At 37.7% G+C, this 24,029-nt stretch overlaps 1 protein-coding gene and 1 long non-coding RNA gene across 2 annotated transcripts in view; both read left to right on the forward strand.

The window, feature by feature from the left end:
* LOC125229598 (syntaxin-binding protein 5-like) overlaps window positions 1-24,029 on the forward strand; it is a 525,297-nt gene that overhangs the window by 130,938 nt on the left and 370,330 nt on the right. The window lies entirely within an intron of this gene.
* Window positions 1-24,029, forward strand: part of LOC125229599 — a 217,898-nt gene that overhangs the window by 81,599 nt on the left and 112,270 nt on the right. Inside the window, exon 3 of the long non-coding RNA XR_007177423.1 lies at window positions 6,312-6,387. This is a non-coding gene — a long non-coding RNA (uncharacterized LOC125229599). The remainder of the gene's footprint in view (window positions 1-6,311; window positions 6,388-24,029) is intronic.

The raw sequence follows: 24,029 nt of genomic DNA on the forward strand, positions 1-24,029 counted from the left end.
ATGTCACAAAGACAAAGCCCGTGTTTGAACATCTGTTTCAATACACAAGTCCATGGTGCATCGTAAAGTGAGCGCCGAACAATGCAATGTTTTATTTGGTTTATAGGCGATATTCCCGAGAGATCTCGGATTTATACACCGGGGCAATGCAAACAAACAACAGATATTTGTTCAGTGAATATTCTGGCGCTGTAAACTATACCCGGGGCGCGTTTAAAATTTTACGACATGATTCAGTTTTGATCTTATGATAAGAATTTATTCAAAATGAAATTCATATAACAGCTCTCAAAAGTGATATTTAAGACAAATTATTTATCTTTAACTGTTTAATAACAACAAGACTTATTTTGTTTTAATACTATTACTCGTATTAAACGTAATCCCTCCAACAACCAAAATCACTCCCTCTTTTAAAAGACCGCGTCATGTAAACTTTTCCCCATGAGTTTCAAACTACCCTACCATCAGCTTTTACGAAAACTTCCCGACTAAACTACTCCCTAAAGCCCTTTTGATTTAGAAGAGCTCCGTTTGTCCAACTTCGGACTGCACTAACTTTTTTTTCATTTACCGGAACATTGGTTCGCACTCAGTGGTGAAAAAGTGGTTAAAAAGTTTTTGAAACACTTTAACAGCGTTTTCTAAAGGCTGGCATTAGCTTTTCTTGTGGGGATTGAGTTAGCGACGGACACAGTTGACTTCTTAGCTCGGTTCTATCTTAGGAGTTTAATTTATTTCCTTTATAATATACGAGTGTAAAACATATAGTTTTGGATTGTAACCCATCTTTTAGGTTGTGCGATAATTGTACCTCAAATAAAGATAATATTTCAAGTAGGCATAAAGCTACGCCGGCTCTAACCCTTACGCCTCAGTCTCGATAAGATTTCAGTCCCCCCTTAGTTGGAGGAGGGTATCCACTATGGGGCCGGAATGTAATCAGGATTAGCTCCTAAAATTATTCAAACAATAAATAATTTATTACGTTACGACACTGTGTTTATCTTCCTTTTTGTATAAAAACCATGTATTATTTGAAGTTGGCTATATGTCTGTATGTATAAGCTTTATTGTACATAAAGGAAACAAAAGAGACACAGTTACAGAGTCAGTAATATACAATATAATGGCTATAGGTACTAAAAATCAAAAACCTCCTGTTCCTCTAACCCAGGTCATTAAATTAATTGCTAGGCATGAAAATGATTAAGATAAAGTTCCTCTAATGGGGATAGAATATTAGATTAAAAAGTAATCAGTGTGCTTCGAGGGAGTTGTCAAATTTATTGACTGAGTTTCCTCAAAGGACTGAATAATATACTTAAACCCAAAAGAGCCTATCTCAGTAGCTTCTCTTTGTAGATGTGTCGTTTTGAAGATAGAGGATTAGGAACCTTGTTTTCCTTATACAGCTGTTTGATCACTTTCTATTAGATAAATCTACTTGGTGTAGTCATTTATTAGAAGAATGTACTTGTTAGTTTTTCGTTTGTTACAAGTCGCTTGGGAGTTTTTGTATAGGCGGGGGGAGTAAGACTAATGGTCTAGGTCTTAGGTTTACGAGCTGCCTGTTTCTAGGTTTTGTATTCGAGGTCTAGCTTGGCAGTAGTAACTACTGTAGAAAAGTGATTGCAGTTCGTATTTTGTAGTTTTAATAATCGATATTATTTAAATCGAATAAAATATCCATACATATGTAAATAGTTATACATAACTACAACACAAGCGAAATTGGATTGTAAATTATCATAATGCAGTTGTTAGAATGAGAAATCTGTTGTAAATATTTAGGTAGCTAAGTTGATACTTAATCGTTTTTACCAACATACAATACAATTAGCAATATTAAATGACGTGTAAACAGCAATTATAAATGAAATATCGAAACAGCGTGGAATACTAGTATATCTTCATTCTAACCAATAAAATCCGTAAATGTCACAAGATATTCGTTAAAATAACAGGCCTTTGCATCACAGATGATTCAAGCAGCATCCTTGCGACACTTACGTTCGTGGCTGTATAGCCCAATTCGAGAGCACACGGCAGATGTATGCTCTCCCAGATGGGCGGGGGTTAGAGGCCTGCTCGTGACGCCTCATGCGTTTATCATTCAAGGAGGAAAAAATATTCATTTGATAAAATAGACGCAAATATAGGTACACATTGACGCAGAAAATGAATATGAACATAAATCCTGTATTGACTGTCCGTTTCACGCGTTACATAAAATCAAACGATACCGGACATCGGTTTTCAATCTGCGAAAATGTGTGAACAATTTTCAACTCTGTTTCAAAGTAACAAAGTCAATAAATGAACATATATTTTAAGCATCGACAATTCGACAGCTCAAAGAGAAGCTCGTTAACGAATCCCGAATACCAAATTGGTCCCTTTTTAATATACACAAAACATGAAATGTATTTACCATTCGTTTCATTAAATACATTCCGGGTAGCCAATATCCCCCTCCAAAATTCCTCATTTCGTATAAATTAATTAATCTAACCCATTTGCATGAAATGAAAACATTATTTTTGAACTAACAGTGTTAAATGTTAAATAAGTACTCACCTCTTCTAATTTTAGAAGGAATTTTCCCTCTAATTTGGTATGCTCAAAGCACCCGAAATAAATTCTATTAAGTGTTAAACCAAGCATGAAACATGCCTTTAGGTAACATGCGATATACGCTGTTATAGGGAACTACGCCTTATAAAACCCGACGAAATGAATTAAAAATATATAATTTTGATCACTAAGAAAGAAAGTACCTACATAAAAAATAGTACATTACGATACAAGTGCGTAAAAAAGGAAGTTTGAAACGAGTGTATCGCCACTCGTTTCAAACTTGATTAAAACACGACCGAAGGGAGTTGTTTTTTTTACGCACTAGTGCGAGAAGTGGTTCATTATATGCCAGGTCGAAACTTCGGAGGCTCATCTGTACTGAAAAACGTCGTACGATACACGTGCGAAAAGGAAATTCGTAACTTGTGTCGATTTAAAACACTCCCTTCGGTCGTGTTTTAATTTATCGCCACTCGTATCGTGATGTACTATATCCATACTAGTATTATAAATGGGAAAGTCTGTGTGTCTGTTTGTTTGTCCTTCTTTCACGGCAAAACGGAGCGACGATTTGACGTGTGACATAGGCTACGTTTTGTCTCTTTCTAACCCCCCACTTACCTAAAACGGTGGTGGAAGTTTGTATAGAGCATTTCGCAATTTTTGCGAATATAACTCGAGCGAAGTCTCGAGCAATAGCTACTGATAACAAAACATCTCGTAGTACCTTTCTATAAACCACTCAACAAGTTTCGTGGCCGAAACAGGGCACTCGACTGAAAATCTCTCCGTTAAGTATATCACGATTGGATAAAATATTAGTGCTCTCGTTTGGAGCAATTATAGGAGAACTTTGGCCGTTTCAAATCGTTTGTTAGTTTATGTTTGAAAACCCGTGATGGCCGTTTAAAAGCTTCATCTTTTAATTGAATCTGGCTCGTCCGTCCCGCCTTTTGAGGGTCTACGCTTAATACGGCTTATTAAGGTACGTCACTCATGGTTAAGGCCCTTATAGGTCCCTTGGGGGATTGGCCTAGAGGTCAAATTGTAAGTGTACACTTTTAGGATGAACTACGTCTTGTATTTAGAGAGTTGTTATGTGTAAAAACTAGTTAAAGAAATAAATTTGATAGATTTAATACCGTGAAAACATGTGCTTTATATAAATACTCATACTCATACTCATAATTTATTGATATTGGACGACAATGTAATATATACTCATCATGGCTGATATCTGATATGAACCTCTGCATCGAGATAGCTAAGTTTTAATATAACGCAGCATACAGCCATACGTACAAAAAAAATCCATTCACTGTAAGGAGAAAATGAGCAGCGCCCCAATCGGTTTACTAGAAAAATTACACTAACCTACCTATTTCTAAATCGTCTAAATCTCACGGTATTGATGGTTGAGAGAGCCATAGCAAATCTGACAAAACACTATCACGCCATTATGTTGACTGTTGAAAAAAAAAATTGCGGTAAAAGGTTGCCTTAATATATTATCGTCACATTTTTGACCAAACATGTTTAATCTGCACTTTTCTTCAATCAATCAATCAAATCTTTTATTTCTTAGAATGTGGTACATTGTAGGTTGGTAATACATTTTTGATCAGCACATCCTGCCACATACGGCATAGAAATAATAATGCATGCATAATAATAACGCCGGGCCGTGCTCGTTGACATCACCATCCCCCATGATGAGAATCTCGTGAAAGCCGAGAAGGACAAGTCCAGTAAGTACCTAGACTTGGCTCACGAGATAACCGCCATGTGGGATGTTGATTCAACGATCATTGTTCCGATAGTCGTTTCAGCGAACGGTCTCATAGCGAAGAGTCTCGACCAACATCTTAAGAGACTCTCGCTAGGTGGCTGGATCAAGGGCCAGATGCAGAAGGCGGTGATCTTGGACACGGCGCGGATAGTCCGACGGTTCCTCTCTCTGCAGCCCTAACCACCGGCAGCTTGGGCCCTGCCCCGCTGCTGGCGGCACCCTAGGTTAGGTTTTTTATAATGTGTTTATATGTTTTTTATATTGTTTTGTATGTGTTTTTGTATTTTACTTTTATATTCATATTATAAAAAGCTTAACCTAAGAAGCAAAATAAATAAAGGAATGCATGCATGTCATAAAATCAAGTCACTTGCTTATATAAAAATTATTCTTTAAATATCATAATTATTAATTTTAAATAAAATGTAATTATCCAGGTTTCATAAAAAAAATACATTAATAATTAGTTCATATTCATATTATTTATGTCCAATAAGGCGGCATCTAAGAACTCTTTAATAGAGTAAAAACGTTCTTCTTTCTGTTTCTTTATTGGATAAACTTTGTAAACGCCGGCGCGGCCAAGTTGGTAATAAAACGCCGAGTGTGCTTGTACCGTGAGCGAGTTAGCCAAGTCGGTGCAAACATTAGCCGAGCTGTTTCGTTTTTATATTTTGCTGCTTACCGGAAAAGCTAGCGTTAATATTTGTTTAATCTTTTTAGGAAATATGTAGCGCTACATTAATATTTTTCGCAATATATGTCTGGCTCTTTCCTTGGCTAAAAACAGGGAACGAACGAGAGAACGTAGTGTACAGTTACTTGTAATAATATGGTATTCCTCAAAATCCGCATAAGTATGGCACTGTCTTAATAGTTATACTAATAACGTCATGTGAGACAAACTTACGGCTTTCGTTGTGAACTCCTAGCTTATTATTGCAGGTAACTTACATCATCTACTGTAAATTATATAAGTCTATTTTAAAAATACAAGATGAAAAAGATTTTCATTACTGCATTACAACGTGAAGCATTTAATAGTATTTTACAACAGGCGTTTAAAGGAGGTCAAAAAAGACTAGTGGCGTGGGTTATTAAGACGCCATGAGTATTTTTTGACTAAGTTAAACACCGTTGCATATAATAGTTTTTCTACGACCATGCATTTAGTTTTTGATATTTTCTTGAATAACTTTCGTTAAATTCAGACTGTTTCATGTATTTTGACGCAAATGTTTGCACTGTCAGCTCAGCTGCCCAAGGCCTTCCCGCGCACGTGCGCAGTATCGTTATAACAATGCGTTGCCATGGTTACAGAGCCAAACAATGCGTTTTCAGATTTTTCCATACTGCGCGCATGCGCGGAAAGCCGGCGGACGCTGGCTTTGGGGAATAGCCTTTTACGTGGGGTTTTAAAGATCTATGCACGACCCTGTAAATGACGAATAACAGTTCGGGAGTAGAAAAAAGTTTTAAAGTACGTTTTAGAGTCACTTTCCAAGTAAGTAGGGTTTCAAAGGCAAAAAACCCGGAAGTGTACTAACAAGGTTTTATTTTAAAACTAAAAAGTACCTGTCTTTCCAACCTTCAAACCTTACGAGCTTTACCTTCAAGAAATAAGTACTCTCAGCGTTCTGGTGTTTAATTGCTTACCATTTGTCGGTGATTCGTTTCTACTTAAGGCAAAACATTATAGGTAGGTAGTATATCATCATATCATAACCACAGACCGCGATATAAATACAGCTGTTTGTATGTATGTTTCAAGTTCCCTTACGAATGTATACTTGTCATGATTTCCACATTGCGTTTTCTGCGGACCCAAGTTTACGGCCCAGATATTAATAATTCCGTCATTCTTCGCGTTTTATGCATAATTCGGCCGCAAGTGGCTGCTGCTAATAGGTTTTAATATTCCACATTTAAACCCTTGTTCCAGGTATGGCATCAAATATGTACTAGCGCTCGCCGGGACAGAGAGGCCGCCCGGCGGTGGCTCCAGAAAACGCTCTTTTGTGAGTATAATTATAAAATTACTAATTAACATTGCTAGGGTTGTTTTGCGAATTCCAACTTTTACCTCTAGTACAATTATCTGGTGCGCACACCAACTTCTTCTTCTACAATACAGTTCATCAAAATAAAATCAACGTGGTGTTCGCATTAAGGGAAGACTAGCATAATTACGCTACTTTGTATGTATAGTAATCGAATTAAGCTATATAATATAGCTTTCTATGTATAATAATCGAATTATGCTATATCTGTACGTACACGGTAGACATTAATCTACGGTTCATGCTACTAAAATTCTACTTAGCCACTTAACACATAACGTATTTATATCGTGCTGTCTGTAGCAACATTTAACATCACTTTGCAACCGTCGCCAGTCAAAGTTCCCTTAATCAAGCAAAAAACGCAGCGTTTTCTCCCAACGAACAGGCTCACCTCTCTGACAATTTACCGTATGCTCCTACTGATGTTACAGTTTTTACATTTTTAACTCTTCCCCTAACGAGCGGAGTTTCAGACTTAATAACGGCTGAGGACTCATCTGGGCCAGCTCGCTTGTTTATTAAGTAGCGGGCTTGTTATAAATAGACTGAGGGACAATTTGCTGGGCGTACGTGTACAATTTGGCAGGCTTTTCACTACTTGTGAGACATGAATATTTTTTACGCCCTACGTAGCTAACACCCGGTATCATAAGGCGAAGCGGCCGTATTGTAAAGCGATGAGTTGTGGTGTTCATTTTAATAAACATCCGTTCATAATTTGTGCAGATTCCATTTTATAATATGTCATTATATAGTTGGGTCAGCCTCAAATGGAAAATTGATCTGATTTCACATTCTGATGTCAGTCGCTTCAGAAAATTGCTCCACGATGAACTAGCCAGGATAGACAATCTGAAAGATTTCCATAATATTTCTTCCTGCCATGTCTTCGTAGTGCAACAGTCAACCAATTCTGTTTTCCTGTTTAGTAAAGAAAAGGGACTACTAACAGAGCGCCCGTCTAGCGGGTTGTTTGCACCAATTGTGTTAAGAAGTGTCGTGTTTTCTGAAGTGTGCGCGTTTCTACGCCCATCACTGCATTTTGTATCTTTATTACCTAGTAGACACGTGAATGAAACTATGTAATTTTAACATTCACAAATTCAATCTTCCTTGTTTAACCGCCTGTCATAAACTTTAACCCGATTTATTTTCCTAGCGCGCCCTAGAAAACTTGAGTTTACAAACTTTCAAACGTAAAATATTCGGAGACGCTTTGCATTTTCCAATTTCCTTCAATCCGATGAAATATGGCCTCGTCGCGTGTGCCAATGTTGCCAATGTTGCAATTCATCATATTGTCGTCTCGCCAATACAGCTTTGGATCATATTGTCAGGTCTTCTATCGCGAATTTATTCATTGTGAAATAAATTATGGGAGTGTTCTATTTTGGAGTAAGAATAAATGATAGCTGTATATTGTAAGTAAATCAAGTACCGTCAGTGGTTGTTATCCATTTTGCGCTTTTATTGTGTCGTTAATAGTTTTCGTGATTTATAGCGATGTTGGATATTAATGAATAATTTGCTTTTACGTTTTTATTTCTTTATTAGGTTTTAAATATTAGCGCTGGAAGACTAGAGTTAAACGACTTTCGATCTTAAGGTCGTGAGTTCAACTATTAGTGGCTCCCATCAATATGGTTTTCGGAACTTATTGTTAGTGGTTTTTCGGTGAAGTAAAACAACGTAAAATCAAACGTCAACGTAAAATCAATCAACGTAAAGGCACCAGAGGACTTGGTCACTTTTTCTTTCATATGTGTAATTTATTTCGGTTTTAATTTATATACATAGTAGTGTGACTACTTTAAGACAGCACAGGTTGAAATATTTTCAATAGATTATAATTTAACTTGTGTTTATTAGAAACGTAAAATCAATTGCGTAAATCCAAATAGGCCTAGTTTTCCGTCTTGGTTGAAAGGCTAAATGGCACAGTCGCTTTGGCCAACGTACCTCAAATTTCCATCAGTTATTCAGTTATACAAAAACCCGGAGTAACGCGAAGAAGATAATAAACAACTCTGAATAATAGTTATTTGTTATACAAGGGGGCAAAGTTGTATTTTAACGCCGAGTGTGGAATTGAAAAACGAGCAAGTGAAAGGAATCTATAGTTGAACCACGAGCGAAGCGAGTGGTTCGAGAATAGAATTCTGAACTTGCGAGTTTTTTAACACACGAGAAGGAAAATACATTTGCACCCGAGTGTAACACGAAACTTTTCCCCTCACTATAGCGAGGAAACTACAACGCAAAAAATGCGTTTATCACTGCTTCCAGTAGTTCCACAGGTGGTAAATCATCATTACATATTACTAGATTCACCTACTTTTATCAATTTTAAAGCAGTTAATTTAACTTTATTCAAGGTCAAATTACTTTACCCACTAGTGGATAAAATGCGTTTTTACCCGCTGGTATTAAAGGACAAAACACGTGTTTCCGAGCTAGTGAGGGGAAAAAATGTTTGTAATAAAAGCCACAGAATTTAAGTAAAAAAAAATACTGTGACTGACTTACTGATAAAAAAACTGCTTCAATCTAAATCTGTTAAGACATCAAACAACCGCGAGAAAACTCTTTGTCTCACAAAAATACTTACCGGCTTTCGGCGGAAAATCTTTTCTACTTCAAAAGAAAAATGTAAAAGAATATAATGAGATTGGAATCATTTCCGTTTTCATCAATCTAGCTTAGTAAGCCAAGCGCAGATTCTAGATCTACCTCTCGGCGCCGACATTTTACCGAGATAAAAGTCTAGCGTGAATTCTATCTGGCTCATAAACTACCTATCTTGATTCGCAAAAATCAGGTCAACCCGTTGTCTTCCTGTGTTGGATAAATAATGGAAAAGGACAGAGGTGAATTGAAAATAGAATTCGACTTTAGTAGTTAAATCAGTTTATTTTACTTACTGCGCTGGCTCAGCGACCCAAAACGGATCTTTGCTTTAAGACATTATTTGCTTTGACATTAAACTCCGCTATTCGCTTGTAAATATTATTTATAATATAGTGCATTAATATACTAGAAATGTGACTTAATATATACACTTGACACAGCGACTTTGTCAGCAAATTCAGAAAGTTTCTCATAAAAAAGTAAGTTGGGTTCTCATAAAAAAGTATAGGTATTGCACCGAGTGGTCATATGGGGGTTAACTTCTCACTTTCACTGGCGACGCTCCCCATTTTTAGGGTTCCGTAGTCAACTAGGAACCCTTATAGTTTCGCCATGTCTGTCTGTCCGTCCGTCCGTCCGTCCGTCCGTCCGTCCGCGGATAATCTCAGTAACCGTTAGCACTAGAAAGCTGAAATTTGGTACCAATATGTATATCAATCACGCCAACAAAGTGCAAAAATAAAAAATGGGAATTTTTTTTTTTATTAGGGTACCCCCCCTACATGCAAAGTGGGGGCTAATATTTTTTTTCATTCCAACCCCAACGTGTGATATATTGTTGGATAGGTATTTAAAAATGAATAAGGGTTTACTAAAATCATTTTTTGATAATGTTAATACTTTCGGAAATAATCGCTCTTAAAGGAAAAAAAAGTGCGTCCCCCCCCCTCTAACATTTGAACCATATGTTTAAAAAATATGAAAAAAATCACCAAAGTAGAACTTTGTAAAGACTTTCTAGGAAAATTGTTTTGAACTTGATAGGTTCAGTAGTTTTTGAGAAAAATACGAAAAACTACGGAACCCTACACTGAGCGTGGCCCGACACGCTCTTGGCCGGTTTTTATTCTTAATTGAACAATCGTCGAACAGCATCGTCCGTACGTCTACACAATTCCTCGAGGAAGTTAATACTGCTATACTGGCAATTAATTACTTAGGTAACCATTTTAAAACACTAAACCTTCACCTTCAGCCATTCAGGCCACATAAAACTTAAACCATCCAATGGTCAGATAGCACTAACCTGATCTTAATCTAACCTTGTTTTAAAACGTCACAAGCCACAGTAAATTTAATACTATTTAAAGAAGCAGTATAGAGCTATCGGGTGACCCCATCTAGGTTTAGAGACAAGTATATATGGAGTTTTTGCATGATACCCTTTCCGCTTGAGATGTTTTTACGTCATGTCGGTTGATGTCTCATGCATACGCTTTAAAATACTTTATTGGTGAAAGATAAGCTTGTACTCGTACTATTTAAAAATATGGCAATAAATAAATTTATAAATAAATCGACTTAGCTAGGTTTTATTTATTACTGTATAATTGGACGTAGTTACGCAGAAACGTTCCAATCCATCTGAAATTATCATTGAAATGAAAGACTTTTGTTTTTCATACAAGGTCTAAAACTTAATGACAATTTAATGTGGATTGGAAAGTTATTGCGTAACTACGTCCAATTCTCCCTCGTTTTCTGACAAAAATATTTTTCTCGTAGGTATATTCTAACATATTTAACTAGGCTTTAAGCATCAGCCAGACGTAGTTAAGGTCTGTTCACATTACGACGGGGCCTTGTCTTACTGAACGATTTAACCATTTTTAATCCTGTCAGAATTGCAGAAATATCCCATGAATTTAATTAGTTGTAGACGAGCAAGTAACAGTATTCGTAATGCAAACACATTTTCAAAGCGTAAGGGTCCATTTACAACAGGGTGCAACTCGCATGCGAGTTTCATTACATTGCGGTATTTGATCAGATACATATAAGGATACAAACGTTTATTCAGCAAGTAGCCCCAAGGGCTTTTTTACATGTCATTAGGCACAAACATTCAGATATAAAAACAATCAGTGTGCTGAACGTATGTAACCTTAACAGTCCGTAATGTACCTAACTAAAATCGCATCCGATTTCGCGCCATCTGTATGAGCCCTCAGGAAAGTTTTTTATTTTTTATGGGATAGGAGGCAAACGAGCAGACAGGTCGCCTGACGGTAAGCGATCACTGCCGCCCATGGACACCCGAAACACCAGAAGTGTTGGAGGTGCGTTGCCACTAGGCCGGTAAGTAGAAGTCGGCTTGGCTTAAAAACATCTCTCAATATTCACAATGTCACACCCCATATGCCTTGCCAACAATCAAAATGCATTACAACATTTCATGACCATTTACTCTCATAATTGACTTGAGATGGTGCCAACGGAAAAACCTCGGGAAGAATGCGAACAGAAGACATTTTTCTACTTAATAACTCCCGTGAGCAAACGGACTTAAGTGCTTCAGAGGAAAACACTTGGGTTGCCCGTTGCAATTGCAGATTTGTAAAGATGGTATTATAGTAACCGTACGTGTTCAATTTAATTATGACTTGTAAGGTATTGGAAATTGGAAAACAAGTAAATAGTACAATGCTTAAAACGGTGAAGGAGAGTTTTAGTTTGTAAAGGTATAAAATCAGTTTAGACTTCTGTACTCTAAGTACAGTAAAATGCAGTTAAGTGACCCCCGGAAAATTAAAAATTGCAGGTTACATCTGGATGAGACTATTAGCTCGCCGGGACAATGGCGTACTACAAAAGAGGCCTATGCTCAGCAGCAGTGGGTGATAAAAGGCCAATATGATGAAGTGGCCCCCGTCCCCCACATAGAAAGTACCCCTTAGTGCGTTTTCACGTTATCCGAATATCACGTTATCGGAATATCGGATGTCGGGCCGATATCCCATACGTTACTTGGATTTTTTCCATTGAAATTCTTCCGACATCCGATATCGCATCGAATAAGTGAAAACGGACTTAGGGCCAACACACAAATAGACTATACGACGGCATGTCGTGACACGATTCGACGTCATATCACGTTGCGGCGTCGTGTCGTGAAAATCTACGACGAAAACCGTAAATGCTTACGACACGGCGTCGTATCGTTGTACGACGTACGGCATAGCTCCTTAATGCTAATAAATGTTATATGTATATGTCGAATGGTATATTATGTAAGGAACTACCAAGTAAATATTATTTTTACTAATATCACAAATTACCATAACTCAGTCTTATAAACCTCCATAATACAGTAATATAACAATTTATCCCTTTGTCAAGATGTCACTTCAAACGAGGCGCATTGGGGTGCGGTACTCAGTAAGACACTTTAAATAAATGTCACCATCTGACAGCCGTACGCTTTTTTGACGATCATCTGTCTGAGCGAGGTTTAATAAAGGCGTTGACACAAGACACGACGTGACGACAGGATGGCGATGCGACGCTACTATGCGATCGTTTTAGATTTCATAAAACATTTTTTTTTATGTATGTTTTGTTTGTTTTATTAAGTTCGCCTTTGTACTAGTGATAAGCTCTTTTTTGTGTGTTGTATTATTTTTTGGTACAATAAAGTGTTTTACTACTACTACTACTACTACTGACTGCAGTTTTCTTTACATGGGCAATAACAAGAGAATTCTAAAAACTTAAACCGAATTAGGTAACGTTGGTTTTATAAGTATTTTCACAGAGTTTTCATTTCTAATTATGGTCTCTATGTCCTAAAATTACATTGTATATTTCTAGTTATTTAGAATTAAAAAAAAAAATATATTTACACTTGACTTTGATGTTTTTGATGTTTTTTTTAGCATGTATGAGGAACGTTATGAAAGTTCGTGAAGCGAAAGTGTTTTGTCAGGATCGTATAGCAAAGGGAAATCCGTGATCTCGGCCTACCCCTCTGGGAAACATCAGGCGTGATTGTATGTATGTAAGATATTTACTACAAATGACGCTAAATGTTTACTTGAAAACTTCATTTCGAGTTCATGCATTCATTCGTCAACACAATTATCAAATTAAGATAAATCTGATTATAAATTCATCAGCGCTCACGGACTCAATACGTTTTCCATTAATGCCAAACCAGGGACGGCTCACTCCGCGTTTTTTCCGTACATTTCGACGGCCGCGAGTTCGCGGCCCATAAAGTTTGACAACCTTCACGCTGCGCAATAGAACTCAATGTCGCATGCAGTCCGTTGACAAGTTGTTGAGAGTGAGCCTTCTGTACTTGTACTTTTGTATATTCTGTGGCCAAACGATCAATAACACGTCCGAAAATAAACTTATTGTTGACTGTGAATGACTTTCTGTACTTGTCGACTCGTCTAGTGGCCGAATTGAGCTTACATTTATACTTGGATTAAAACAACGAGTAGAAAATTTGCGCTATATTGTTTCAGTATTCTAAACTTAGTGGTTTTACGGTTCCGTAGTCAACTAGAAACCCTTATAGTTTCGCCATGTCTGTCTGTCCGTCCTAGGGATTGCAGTACCGGTACTGTTTTAAAGAACCGGGATTTTCGGTACCGAAGCAATATGGAACCGGGATTTCCCGGGATTTTCGGTACTTTCGGGACTGGTCTAATTATTTCACTTTTTCAAATAAAACACAACATTTCTTTTAGGATTTTACGTAGGTATATTACTATAACCGAGCCACCCTTTATCTGTCTTTTTTATTACTTATTATAAATCGGAATTCGGGAGAAGAAGCAAAAAATCTTGAGAATTCCGCCTAAACCCGACCAATCCGACCATGTGGCAACCATAAGCACCAATGGTTACTGTTGCAATACATTGCTCCGATTAAGCGATCTGACATTGCTGGGAGATTTTTAATCGCTTAGTAAAAGAAATAAAACAAATACTACTAAGGAAATATAATAACTCATTATAGACCGGCAGTAAAAGCTCACAAAATTCCCCAAAACACATCATTTGAAGCAAAGGATGTAAACTAAAGGAAACAAACATTTGAGATAGTGCACTATTTTTGGCTAGTCAGAGGGAACGTTCTCGAGAAAGTTGGTAATTTTCTGGAAATTTCTTTGGAATACGGCGACACCACATTATATATAAACGTTTTCTAAACGTTAACATGTTTATAGCAGTTATCCTTAAAAGTTAAACATAAAGCCATCACCAACTTTTTTCTAGACCTACATATGTATATTTTATTTATAAGAGGTACAATTCCACCATACATTATTTTGTTATATGTCGATCGGTATGGGCAGGGTTTTCGGTTGAAGCTCTTAAGCAACGTCATTTAAGTCATTTTTACCGACTTGATTAGCACATATAGTCATGTTTTAATCAATTAATAATAACGAAACCTTAAACCTTCCTCAAGAATCACTAGGTGAAAAACGTATGAAATTCAGTTTAGTAGTTTTTGAGTCTATCGCAAAATTAGCGAACACACAGACATACCTACGCGTCGGGTGGAGTCAAATGAGAAATAAGATTGAGACTTGAAAGACAAAAAATAAATACACAAATGAATATAACAAACCTTCACCAAAAATACAAAACTCCACTACCGACTAGCGGGACTAGTTATGGTATCGCGGTGGCTACGGCAGCCAGTCTGCCACTGCCACCCGCTATTAAATAGTAATTAGGCGCGTGTTACTGTACCTACACATATTTTTTAACTGTATAAAGAATATAAACAGAAATAAATAAATTTTGTAGCAAAAAGGTCACTAAAAAGTATTTCCCGAAAGTACCGAAAGTACCGGGATTTTTCAAGTTGATTTCCCGGTTCTTTGCGTGGCCAAAAATCCCGGGAATTCCCGGTACTTTCGGTACCGGTATTTCCCGGGAGCAAACCCTAGTCCGTCCGTCCGTCCGTCCGTCCGTCCGGGGACGGGGAAAGTGGGGACTGATTTTTTTTCATTCCAACCCCAACGTGTGATATATCAATTGTTGGATAGGTTGGATAACTTTTGAACCATATGTTTGAAAAATATGAAAAATATCACAAAAGTGGAACTTTATAAAGTGTTTTCAACTTGATAGGTTTAGTAGTTTTTGAGAAAAATACGGAAAACTACGGAACCCTACACTGAGCGTGGCCCGACACGCTCTTGGCCGGTTTTTTTTTTGTTGTTACTGGAAAATCCGTATTATCAGAAACATATTGAAAATCTAAAATCCTAATCAGGCTGCTCAAAATGCTAATGGCTTTGACCTATTCCACAACAGTGACAATTGTCGCCCGACAGTGACACTTCGCCGTACATTGCCTGTTCAACAAAGAAATATTGACGCTGAGTAACAATGTTACTTGGGCCATTGTTTTCAAAGTTGTCCACCCCACTTTTTGACATGGGTATTTTTTACGCGATTAATACTCAGAATCGCGAGCTTTTTCGATCCTGATAGGAGCAAAAAAATTTCCCAAGATTTCCATAAATTTTTTCCAACCTTCCGTTCCGTTACCGCCATGCAAAATGTATAAAAAAATGGTAACGGAATGGGAAAAAACCTTGGGACACTTTTTTTCTCCTATTAGAATTGAAAGAGTTCGCGATTCTGAGTGGAAACCACATAAAAATTTCCAAATCCAAAATAAAAGTGGGGTGGACAACTTTGAAAAAAATGGCCCACTTGACAACCCAAAATAGACACAGAATTATGTGAGTGAATTGTCAGTGTCGATGTCACCGTGGTGAAATATCTCACTGGCGTTGCAAGCAATGCTACATGCTACGCGTACTACGTCGTAGCAGAATTATTCATCTACGCAAGTTATAGTCTTTGCACCGACAGACCATGGATATAATTTGAAAGCGTTTAAATTTACAACCAATGTATAATTGTATATACCGTGTTTTTATTGAATTCCGTTAATTTTAAGGGAAGGTTGTTAGATAAATTACAGTTAATTTGTCTAAGAAACTAGCGTCCTAACTCTTACGATTATCGAGTTATTAAAAAATTAAGTTAATTACCGAGCACGTGTGCGGTACCCTTTACCACTTCCTAATGTTATTTGTTTTGACATGTGATGTCAACGTTAAATCACTTGACATTCACTTGGACATGATTCTTAAGGGTTTCTCAAACTGATTAATTAATTTATTATGTATGAAAACTAATTTAACTAAAACTGATATACGGGGTGGTTCCTAACAATGAACCTAACGACATGTCGAATTTAACGGAAAACAATGAAAACACGGTGTATACGGCCTAATTGGTGTTCCAAAAAAAACAAACTTTTGAATCTCGTAACAAAAAAAGTTTTCCGCGTAACAGCGCCCAAAACACCAACGGTATTAAAATTAAAACAGGGTGGCTAGCCGAATGGCACAATCGCTCACGAAACGCTCACGAAACGAAGCGCTAGTAGATATCTATCTCTATCGCGCTTGCGTATTGGCGCGACAGAGCCAGCGGCGTATCGCTTTCGTTTGGCGTCGGAGAAATGCCATTCGGCTACGGGGCCTGGCCCATTTATTGCCTGTTCTGCAATAATATACGGCAACATGTGTTGTCATAAATCCAACACCACACTAACTCGCCCCGAAGTCGCTGTGACTAATACCTGTTCCGACAGTGACAAAATACTTGGTAAAAATACTAGGTGATTTAGATCGGGGATTAAAATCTCCCGGAGTTTAATGGTACCGTTTCATCTTGATGTTATTTGTTTTTTCTAGTTATTTATTGCTTTTGTTGTCTTTTATAAGGTGAGGAGGGAAGTAGGTCGTTTTTATGAGAGTTTATTTGAAATGCATTTGCGATGCGATGTTTTCATATTTTTATTCTTGCTATGTATTCGATGCTAATAATAATGTGGGTTTTATTGGCAACTTTGTGTGTTTCTTTTAGTTTGCTGTTATGTGGGGTCGTAATATACTGAACTTTGTGGTAGTTGATTGTTCGTTGTCGTATAAAAATATAAGAATGATTTTACAATATCTACCTACTTACTTTCCTAGTTGGTTGTGTTCCATATTCAGTGTATAGTAACTAGTTTTTCTCAAACATGCAATGAAATATTGTCTTTACGTTCCTTAAAATGGGCTGGGAAGTATCGCTTTTTGGGCGCAACAACTCGAGAGGACTGTAAAGGGATTTCATATTATTTTTTAGGCCGAGGCCTGCAAAGTAACTTTTTTTTATAAAATATTGTCCTTTAGAGTATTTTTTTTTATTTCATTGTATGTTTGAGAAAAGCACTATACATGCCTCGGCGTGAAAACCTCATTTTCCCGGCCTCTGATGTAATGTACTATTGTTTGCTTTATACTTTTGTTTTGAACATCACGAATTGTTCTTAATGACGATTTTTTTTTACATTATTAATTCTATGGACAACTGTACGCCGATATACTTAACTTTATTATTAAATTCCTATTTCTTTAATTATTTCTTGCACTACCATTTAAAAATTTCTATACTTTTATTACCTGCTACCAAAAGGGTGTCTGGTAGAGATCGCTTACAGCGATAAGATCGCCTGTTGCTACCTATATGTTTAATGTAATTCCGCTTTTTTTTTTGTAAATCTGTTATCTTTGTGGTGTGTGGTGAAATAAAGAATATTTACTTACTTACTTAAATTTTTACCTTTTTCTGCATTATTGCAACTGGTCATGATCATTGAGAACATGGGAACTCTAGTTCTTGTTAATTAAATCAAACTAAGTCTTTCCTAAGTTTCGCATTTGTAATACACCTAATATTTGAAAATATTGGTTACATTTTCTCGCCGAATTTCTTGTTAGAAAATAGACGAAATAAAGAAAGAATAAGTTTCGTAATTCATAACTTTTCCACAAAATGAATTTGAATATTCAATAAGATAACATGAATACGTTTAGATAAAACATTGTTCTAAGTTCATCAGGAGTCATATTTTAATTATTCGGTTGCTCTCATGCAAACTCTCGGGGGAAAGAATATGGTGATGATGGAGTAGCCAAGTTAATAAGTTACTTGCGAAGATGTATACAAGGTTATTAATATGTATATTTACGTGTTAATCTTAGTTTATTTTTTGAAACAAGTACGGTAACATATTTTGAAGTTGTATTTTGGCACGTACAATGTGATACCTATCCGTTATCCCTGGTAGTTAAAAAAGGTAAATTAATATTCCTAACATGAGTAAGTTACTATTACGTTGACTATTTATTTATGATCTACACTTTTTTGGATTAAGTCTGAGATTCTTACAATTATTTATTTATTGACTACTAATCGGAATTTGAGATAAAATTTGCCTTTTCATATTAAAGAACATATAAAAAATAGTATTTTATATATCGCAACACACGATTTCGTTTTCTATCAACCCCTTAATGGATAGGAGTGGCAATGAAATGAAATGAAATAAAATATTTATTTTCGAAGTAGGCATATTACAATGCGCATATGAACGTCAAATAAAGCTACGCCGGCTCTAACCCTACGCCTCAGCCTCGAGAAGATTTCAGTTCCCCCCCCCCCAGTTGGAGTGGGGTATCCACTATGGGATCGGCAAGAAACTCGGCGGGCCACTTCTTTTCAATTTACTCAAAATTAATGTTACAATATAACAGTATTAGCTGAAACAGACCAGTCTTCACAAACAGCACCCGTTCACGAGTATGGCGCGTATCTCAGCCACTCCTTTTGGAAAAGATTTAAGGTTATGTATAAATGTTTGTATGTATATATGTAGGTATACATGTATTTCACTCTCAAAATACGTGTTTGAAATCAGCATAACTTCGTAACTGGCTCCAAAATTGCCTCTCGGCGGAAGGCGCCACTTCCTATTTCGTCTACAAATTATATTTCGGTCCACGAATTATCGTGTGTCGGCAAGGCTGACACTATTTCATAACTTCTGCGAAAATACGGATGAATGTTTGCAAGGAATATATATATAAGCTGTACCTACGTAACCAAATTAGTCATGGATCTTTTTATGACTGATAGTACTCCGCTCCTGGAGTATATTTATTATTTATGTATGAAACATCATAAGTTTTTTTTTTGAGAAAACTAGGAAACAAAATGTGCTTTGTTAAAACACCCTGTTAATAAAATAATTAAATGAAATCACTCTAGACACTGTTAACGTGACTAGAGAGATAGTGTTAAACATCCTGACAGGCAATTATATTATAGGGGATGGTTATTTAGAAAATAAATAGAAACTAGACCCTACTCATAGTGTTGTGTTCCTGCCGGTGAGTAAGGCTGCCAGAGCTCAGCGAGGGTGCGGTGTGCTGATGACGGGAGGACTTACGGAACTAACTTGTTCCGTCTATTGTCCTTTGAGCCGTCGGCAACCCGAACCCTCCTAGGAGCTTGTACGCTCCTTTTTTACTGTGTACTTAACACAGCAAAAGGGAGTGTACAAGTTTCTAATGGGGTGGCAACGCGCATGTGACACTGTTTGAGTTGCAGGCGTCCATAGGTTACGGTGACCGCTATACATCAGGCGGGTCGTATGCTTGTTTGCCACCGACGTATTATAAAAAAAAAATATATATATATTTTTTGTTAAGGAAATGAAAACCAAAAAATGTTTGAAAGCTAATTTGGTAACACCTTATATAAAGTTATAATTATAACTAACTTTTGCCCGCGGCTTCGCTCACGTTAAATTCGAAAATTGCGGAATGCTTCATTCCAACTTCCCATCCTCATTATGGGAAAGTGGAGAGTAGAAAGAGATAAAATGTAACCTATGTCTGCATCCCTTCAACTATTTATCTCCACTTAAAAAAATCACGTCAATTCGTCGCTCCGTTTTGCCATCAAAAACGTACAAATAAACAAACACACACTACACTTTCCTATTTATAATATTAGAATAGCATGGATAAGCCCAAGTTCGAAATGGTTTAACTCGTTTTGATTTTGATATTCCATTTGGTAGAAACCACTAAACTAATGTTATTATTTACAAGAAACATTTTTTGGCCCGGCCTTTATTAGTAGGTCTTTTCTAATTCTTCTTCGAACCTAGGCTTATCCATACTATTCTAATATTATCAATGGGAAAGTGTGTGTTTGTTTATTTGTTTGTCCGTCTTTCACGGCAAACAATTTTTTTTAGTAGAGATAGTTGAAGGGATGGAAAGTGACATAGGCTACTTTTTATATCTTTTTAAACTACCACTGCACTGGAGCCGCGGGCAAAACCTAGTATTAATAATATAAGGTACAGCGGGGCAAATCCCGATGGGGGGACAATTATAACTGATTCATTTTTTCCATTATTACACTATCAAGTTGAGTTCCACCTCTATCTACTGAACAGCCTACCATATCGTCACTACTTTTAAAAAATCTCGTATCTCACGATGTTCCTCAAAGTTAAAACGCAGTAAGTCTATATGTATTCCATACATCCTTACTACAATTTTCTTTTCATTGATAGACGAAGATACAAGTTTTTTTAAAAGTAGTGACGATATATAACCTCACTATGGATGGACACTCTTATTTAATAATTCAAACATTGTAAAACATGAAAAAAAATGGATCAGTGGCATTTGGCCCCCCAGTCGAAATTGTCCCGCTGTACCTTAGTATAAAATACGGAAACACGGTCTCAGGCTAACTTACAGAGCAAACTTTTCTTTTAGCGATGAACAGATCCGTATCGAAGATCGGGGTCGTTCCTGATCCTTAATTTGATTCCTATTAACAAGGTCGGATTTAGGTACTCGCGAAATCTTTTCGTTTCGTTGCGTACTTGTAAAATAGGTATACGTGGCCGTTTTTAGGGTTCCGTAGCCAAAATGGCAAAAACGGAACCCTTATAGTTTCGTCATGTCCGTCTGTCCGTCTGTCCGTCTGTCCGTCTGTCCGTCTGTCACAGCCGATTTACTCGGAAACTATAAGTACTACAGTGATGAAATTTGATGGGAATATGTGTTGTATGAACCGCTACAAAATTATGACACTAAATAGTAAAAAAAAAAAGAATTGGGGGTGGGGCCCCCATACATGTAACTGAGGGATGAAAATTTTTTTTTCGATGTACATACCCGTGTGGGGTATCAATGGAAAGGTCTTTTAAAATGATATAAAGTTTTCTAAAAAACATTTTTCTTAAAGTGAACGGTTTTTGAGATATCAGCTCTCAAAGTCGTAAAAAGTATGTCCCCCCCCCTCTATTTTTATAACTACGGGGTATAAAATTCTAAAAAAAATAGAGGTGATGCATGCTAATTAACTCTTTCAACGATTTTTGGTTTGATCAAAGTATCTCTTATAGTTTTTGAGATAGGTTGATTTAACTGTAATTTTGGTTAAGTTATTGGTTTATTATATTTGCTGCTACGGAACCCTTTGTGCGCGAGCCCGACTCGCACTTGGCCGGTTTTTAATATATAAGGGATTTCATCTTATATACATATATAATAGTCTAAATATTGTTAATGAGTTTCATTGTTTAGATTTGTAGGAACAGTATAGCTATGTCAGCTCATATTCAAGTACGTGCGCACCGCGATATGAGCTGACTAGCCAAAAGCAATATCCTTTCAATGTGAGAACGAGACGCCAGTCTCACTCCGACCATTGTAACGTTAACTGGTTATTTTAATATACGGAGTTAATTATAAAGTGCTTATTATTCCACACCAATATATCACCTCTTATAATATAGAAGTGCGGACAAATAACTTCTAAAGTGGTGACCCCGACGTGAATCAGTGGACGATCAGTGAATAATAAAAACAGTTAAAGTGATTAAAAATGAGTCCGGATCCCAATAAATTAACTTCGGGCAGTGAGACTCAACCGGGCGCGGACAATGTACCAGCAGCAGAAACGACCGATGTGGTAGCCATTTCAGTGTCGAGCCGGATACCAGATTTCTGGGTGGACCAGCCCAGAGTTTGGTTCATCCGGACGGAAGCAGTATTAACACCACAGCGGATAGGGGACGACGCCAAATTCGACATGGTGGTGTCGAAGCTGCCAAAGGACGTAATACTGCGGCTGGCGGATTTTCTAACTAACCCGCCCGCCACCAACCGATATCAGGAGCTTAAGGCGAAGCTCTTGAAGATGTTGGAAGATTCCAAAAACAGGCAAGTAGAGAAGGTCCTCGGGGAAATGGACCTGGGCGATCAAAAACCGTCCCAGCTATTGGCCAAGATGCGCAACCTGGCTAAGGACAGCTTCCCCGATGCCACACTGAGAATAATGTGGCAGAATCACCTACCTACGGCAGTGCGCGCAGTTTTGGTAGCATCCAGGGAGAGCGATCTTGACACACTGGCCAACATCGCCGATGACGTATCGGAAGCCACAAGAATCCCTAACGTAGCAGCAGCGGCAGTACCACAGAGTCAGGCGCACAGAGCCGCAGCGAACACCTCAGGAACCGCAGATACAGCAGTGATACTCGCTGAGATTGCCAAGTTAAGCGTCAGAATGATGGACTTGGAACGGGCAAGGCCAAGAGGTCGCAGTTACGGAAGGAGAGGACGCGGAGGTCGTTCAGCGTCCAGACCAAGGAGTACGTCACGCCACCGGAACCAAGCCGAGAGGAGACCAGATTGGCTTTGTTACTACCATTTCCGATTCGGTCCTGCCGCCACCAAATGTCGCCAACCCTGCGCATGGGTACTCAACCAACAGGAAAACTAGCGGAGATAGTACAGAGTGCGACTAGGACGGAGATCTGTACTATCAAACCAAGCCGTCGTTTATGCGTAACAGACTTAAACACTGGACTGCATTTTTAGTGGACACAGGTGCTGACATTTCCTTATTACCAGTGCAGAACAAACAACGTGCGGGTGAGTGCTCTGATCTAAAACTGTTTGCAGCAAATGGCTCAGAAATCAAAACATACGGTGTTAAAGTTTTAACGTTAGATTTAAGGTTACGTAGACCGTACAAATGGGAATTTGTTATAGCCGACGTTAAACAGCCAATACTGGGAGCCGATTTTTTGAGTCATCACAAGTTAGTAGTAAATTTAACTGATCGCAAATTGCATGATCTGGTGACTTTTCTTAATATAACCGCACCGACCGTACGTAGCAACCAACCAACTATTAATACTGTCAATGGTAACCACCCGTATCATGATTTGTTATTGCAGTTTCCTAGCATAACAAAGCCACCGACATACAAGGAAACACCCACACACAATGTGGTACACCATATCGAAACGACGGGTGCACCAACATTCGCGCGGGCTAGACCATTACCACCTGACAGGTATAAAAAAGTTAAGGAGGAATTTCGTCGTATGCAGGAGTTAGGCATTTGTAGGCCTAGCAAAAGTCAATGGGCCAGTCCTTTAACGGTTGTAACAAAAAAGAACGGCGAAATTCGCCCTTGCGGTGATTATCGTGCCTTAAATGCACAAACTAAGCCTGATAGATACCCAATACCGAGATTACATGATTTTACGTTCATATTGGCAGGTAAAAAGATATTTTCCAAGTTAGACATAAATAGGGCGTATCATTGCATTCCAGTAGCTAAACAGGATGTTGAAAAAACCGCCATAATTACCCCTTTTGGGTTATTTGAATTTCCAGTAATGTCATTTGGGCTTCGATGTGCTGCTCAAACGTTTCAGCGTTTCATGAACAGTTCAGTTCTGGAAGGTCTCGACTTCTTGTTCAATTACTTAGATGATGTTCTTATCGCGAGCGATAATGAGGCGCAGCATAGGGACCATCTTAGACTGGTTTTCGAGCGTTTCGACAAGTACGGCATAACGATCAATTTAGCCAAGTGTAGCTTTGGACAATCGAAGCTGGAGTTCCTAGGACATGAGGTAACTACCACGGGCATTAGGCCGTTAGAGGAGAAAGTGCAAGCCATAGTCGACTACCCAAAACCACAGAACG

The sequence above is a fragment of the Leguminivora glycinivorella genome, chromosome 9 (assembly GCF_023078275.1).
Source record: "Leguminivora glycinivorella isolate SPB_JAAS2020 chromosome 9, LegGlyc_1.1, whole genome shotgun sequence".
Classification (NCBI taxonomy): domain Eukaryota; kingdom Metazoa; phylum Arthropoda; class Insecta; order Lepidoptera; family Tortricidae; genus Leguminivora; species Leguminivora glycinivorella.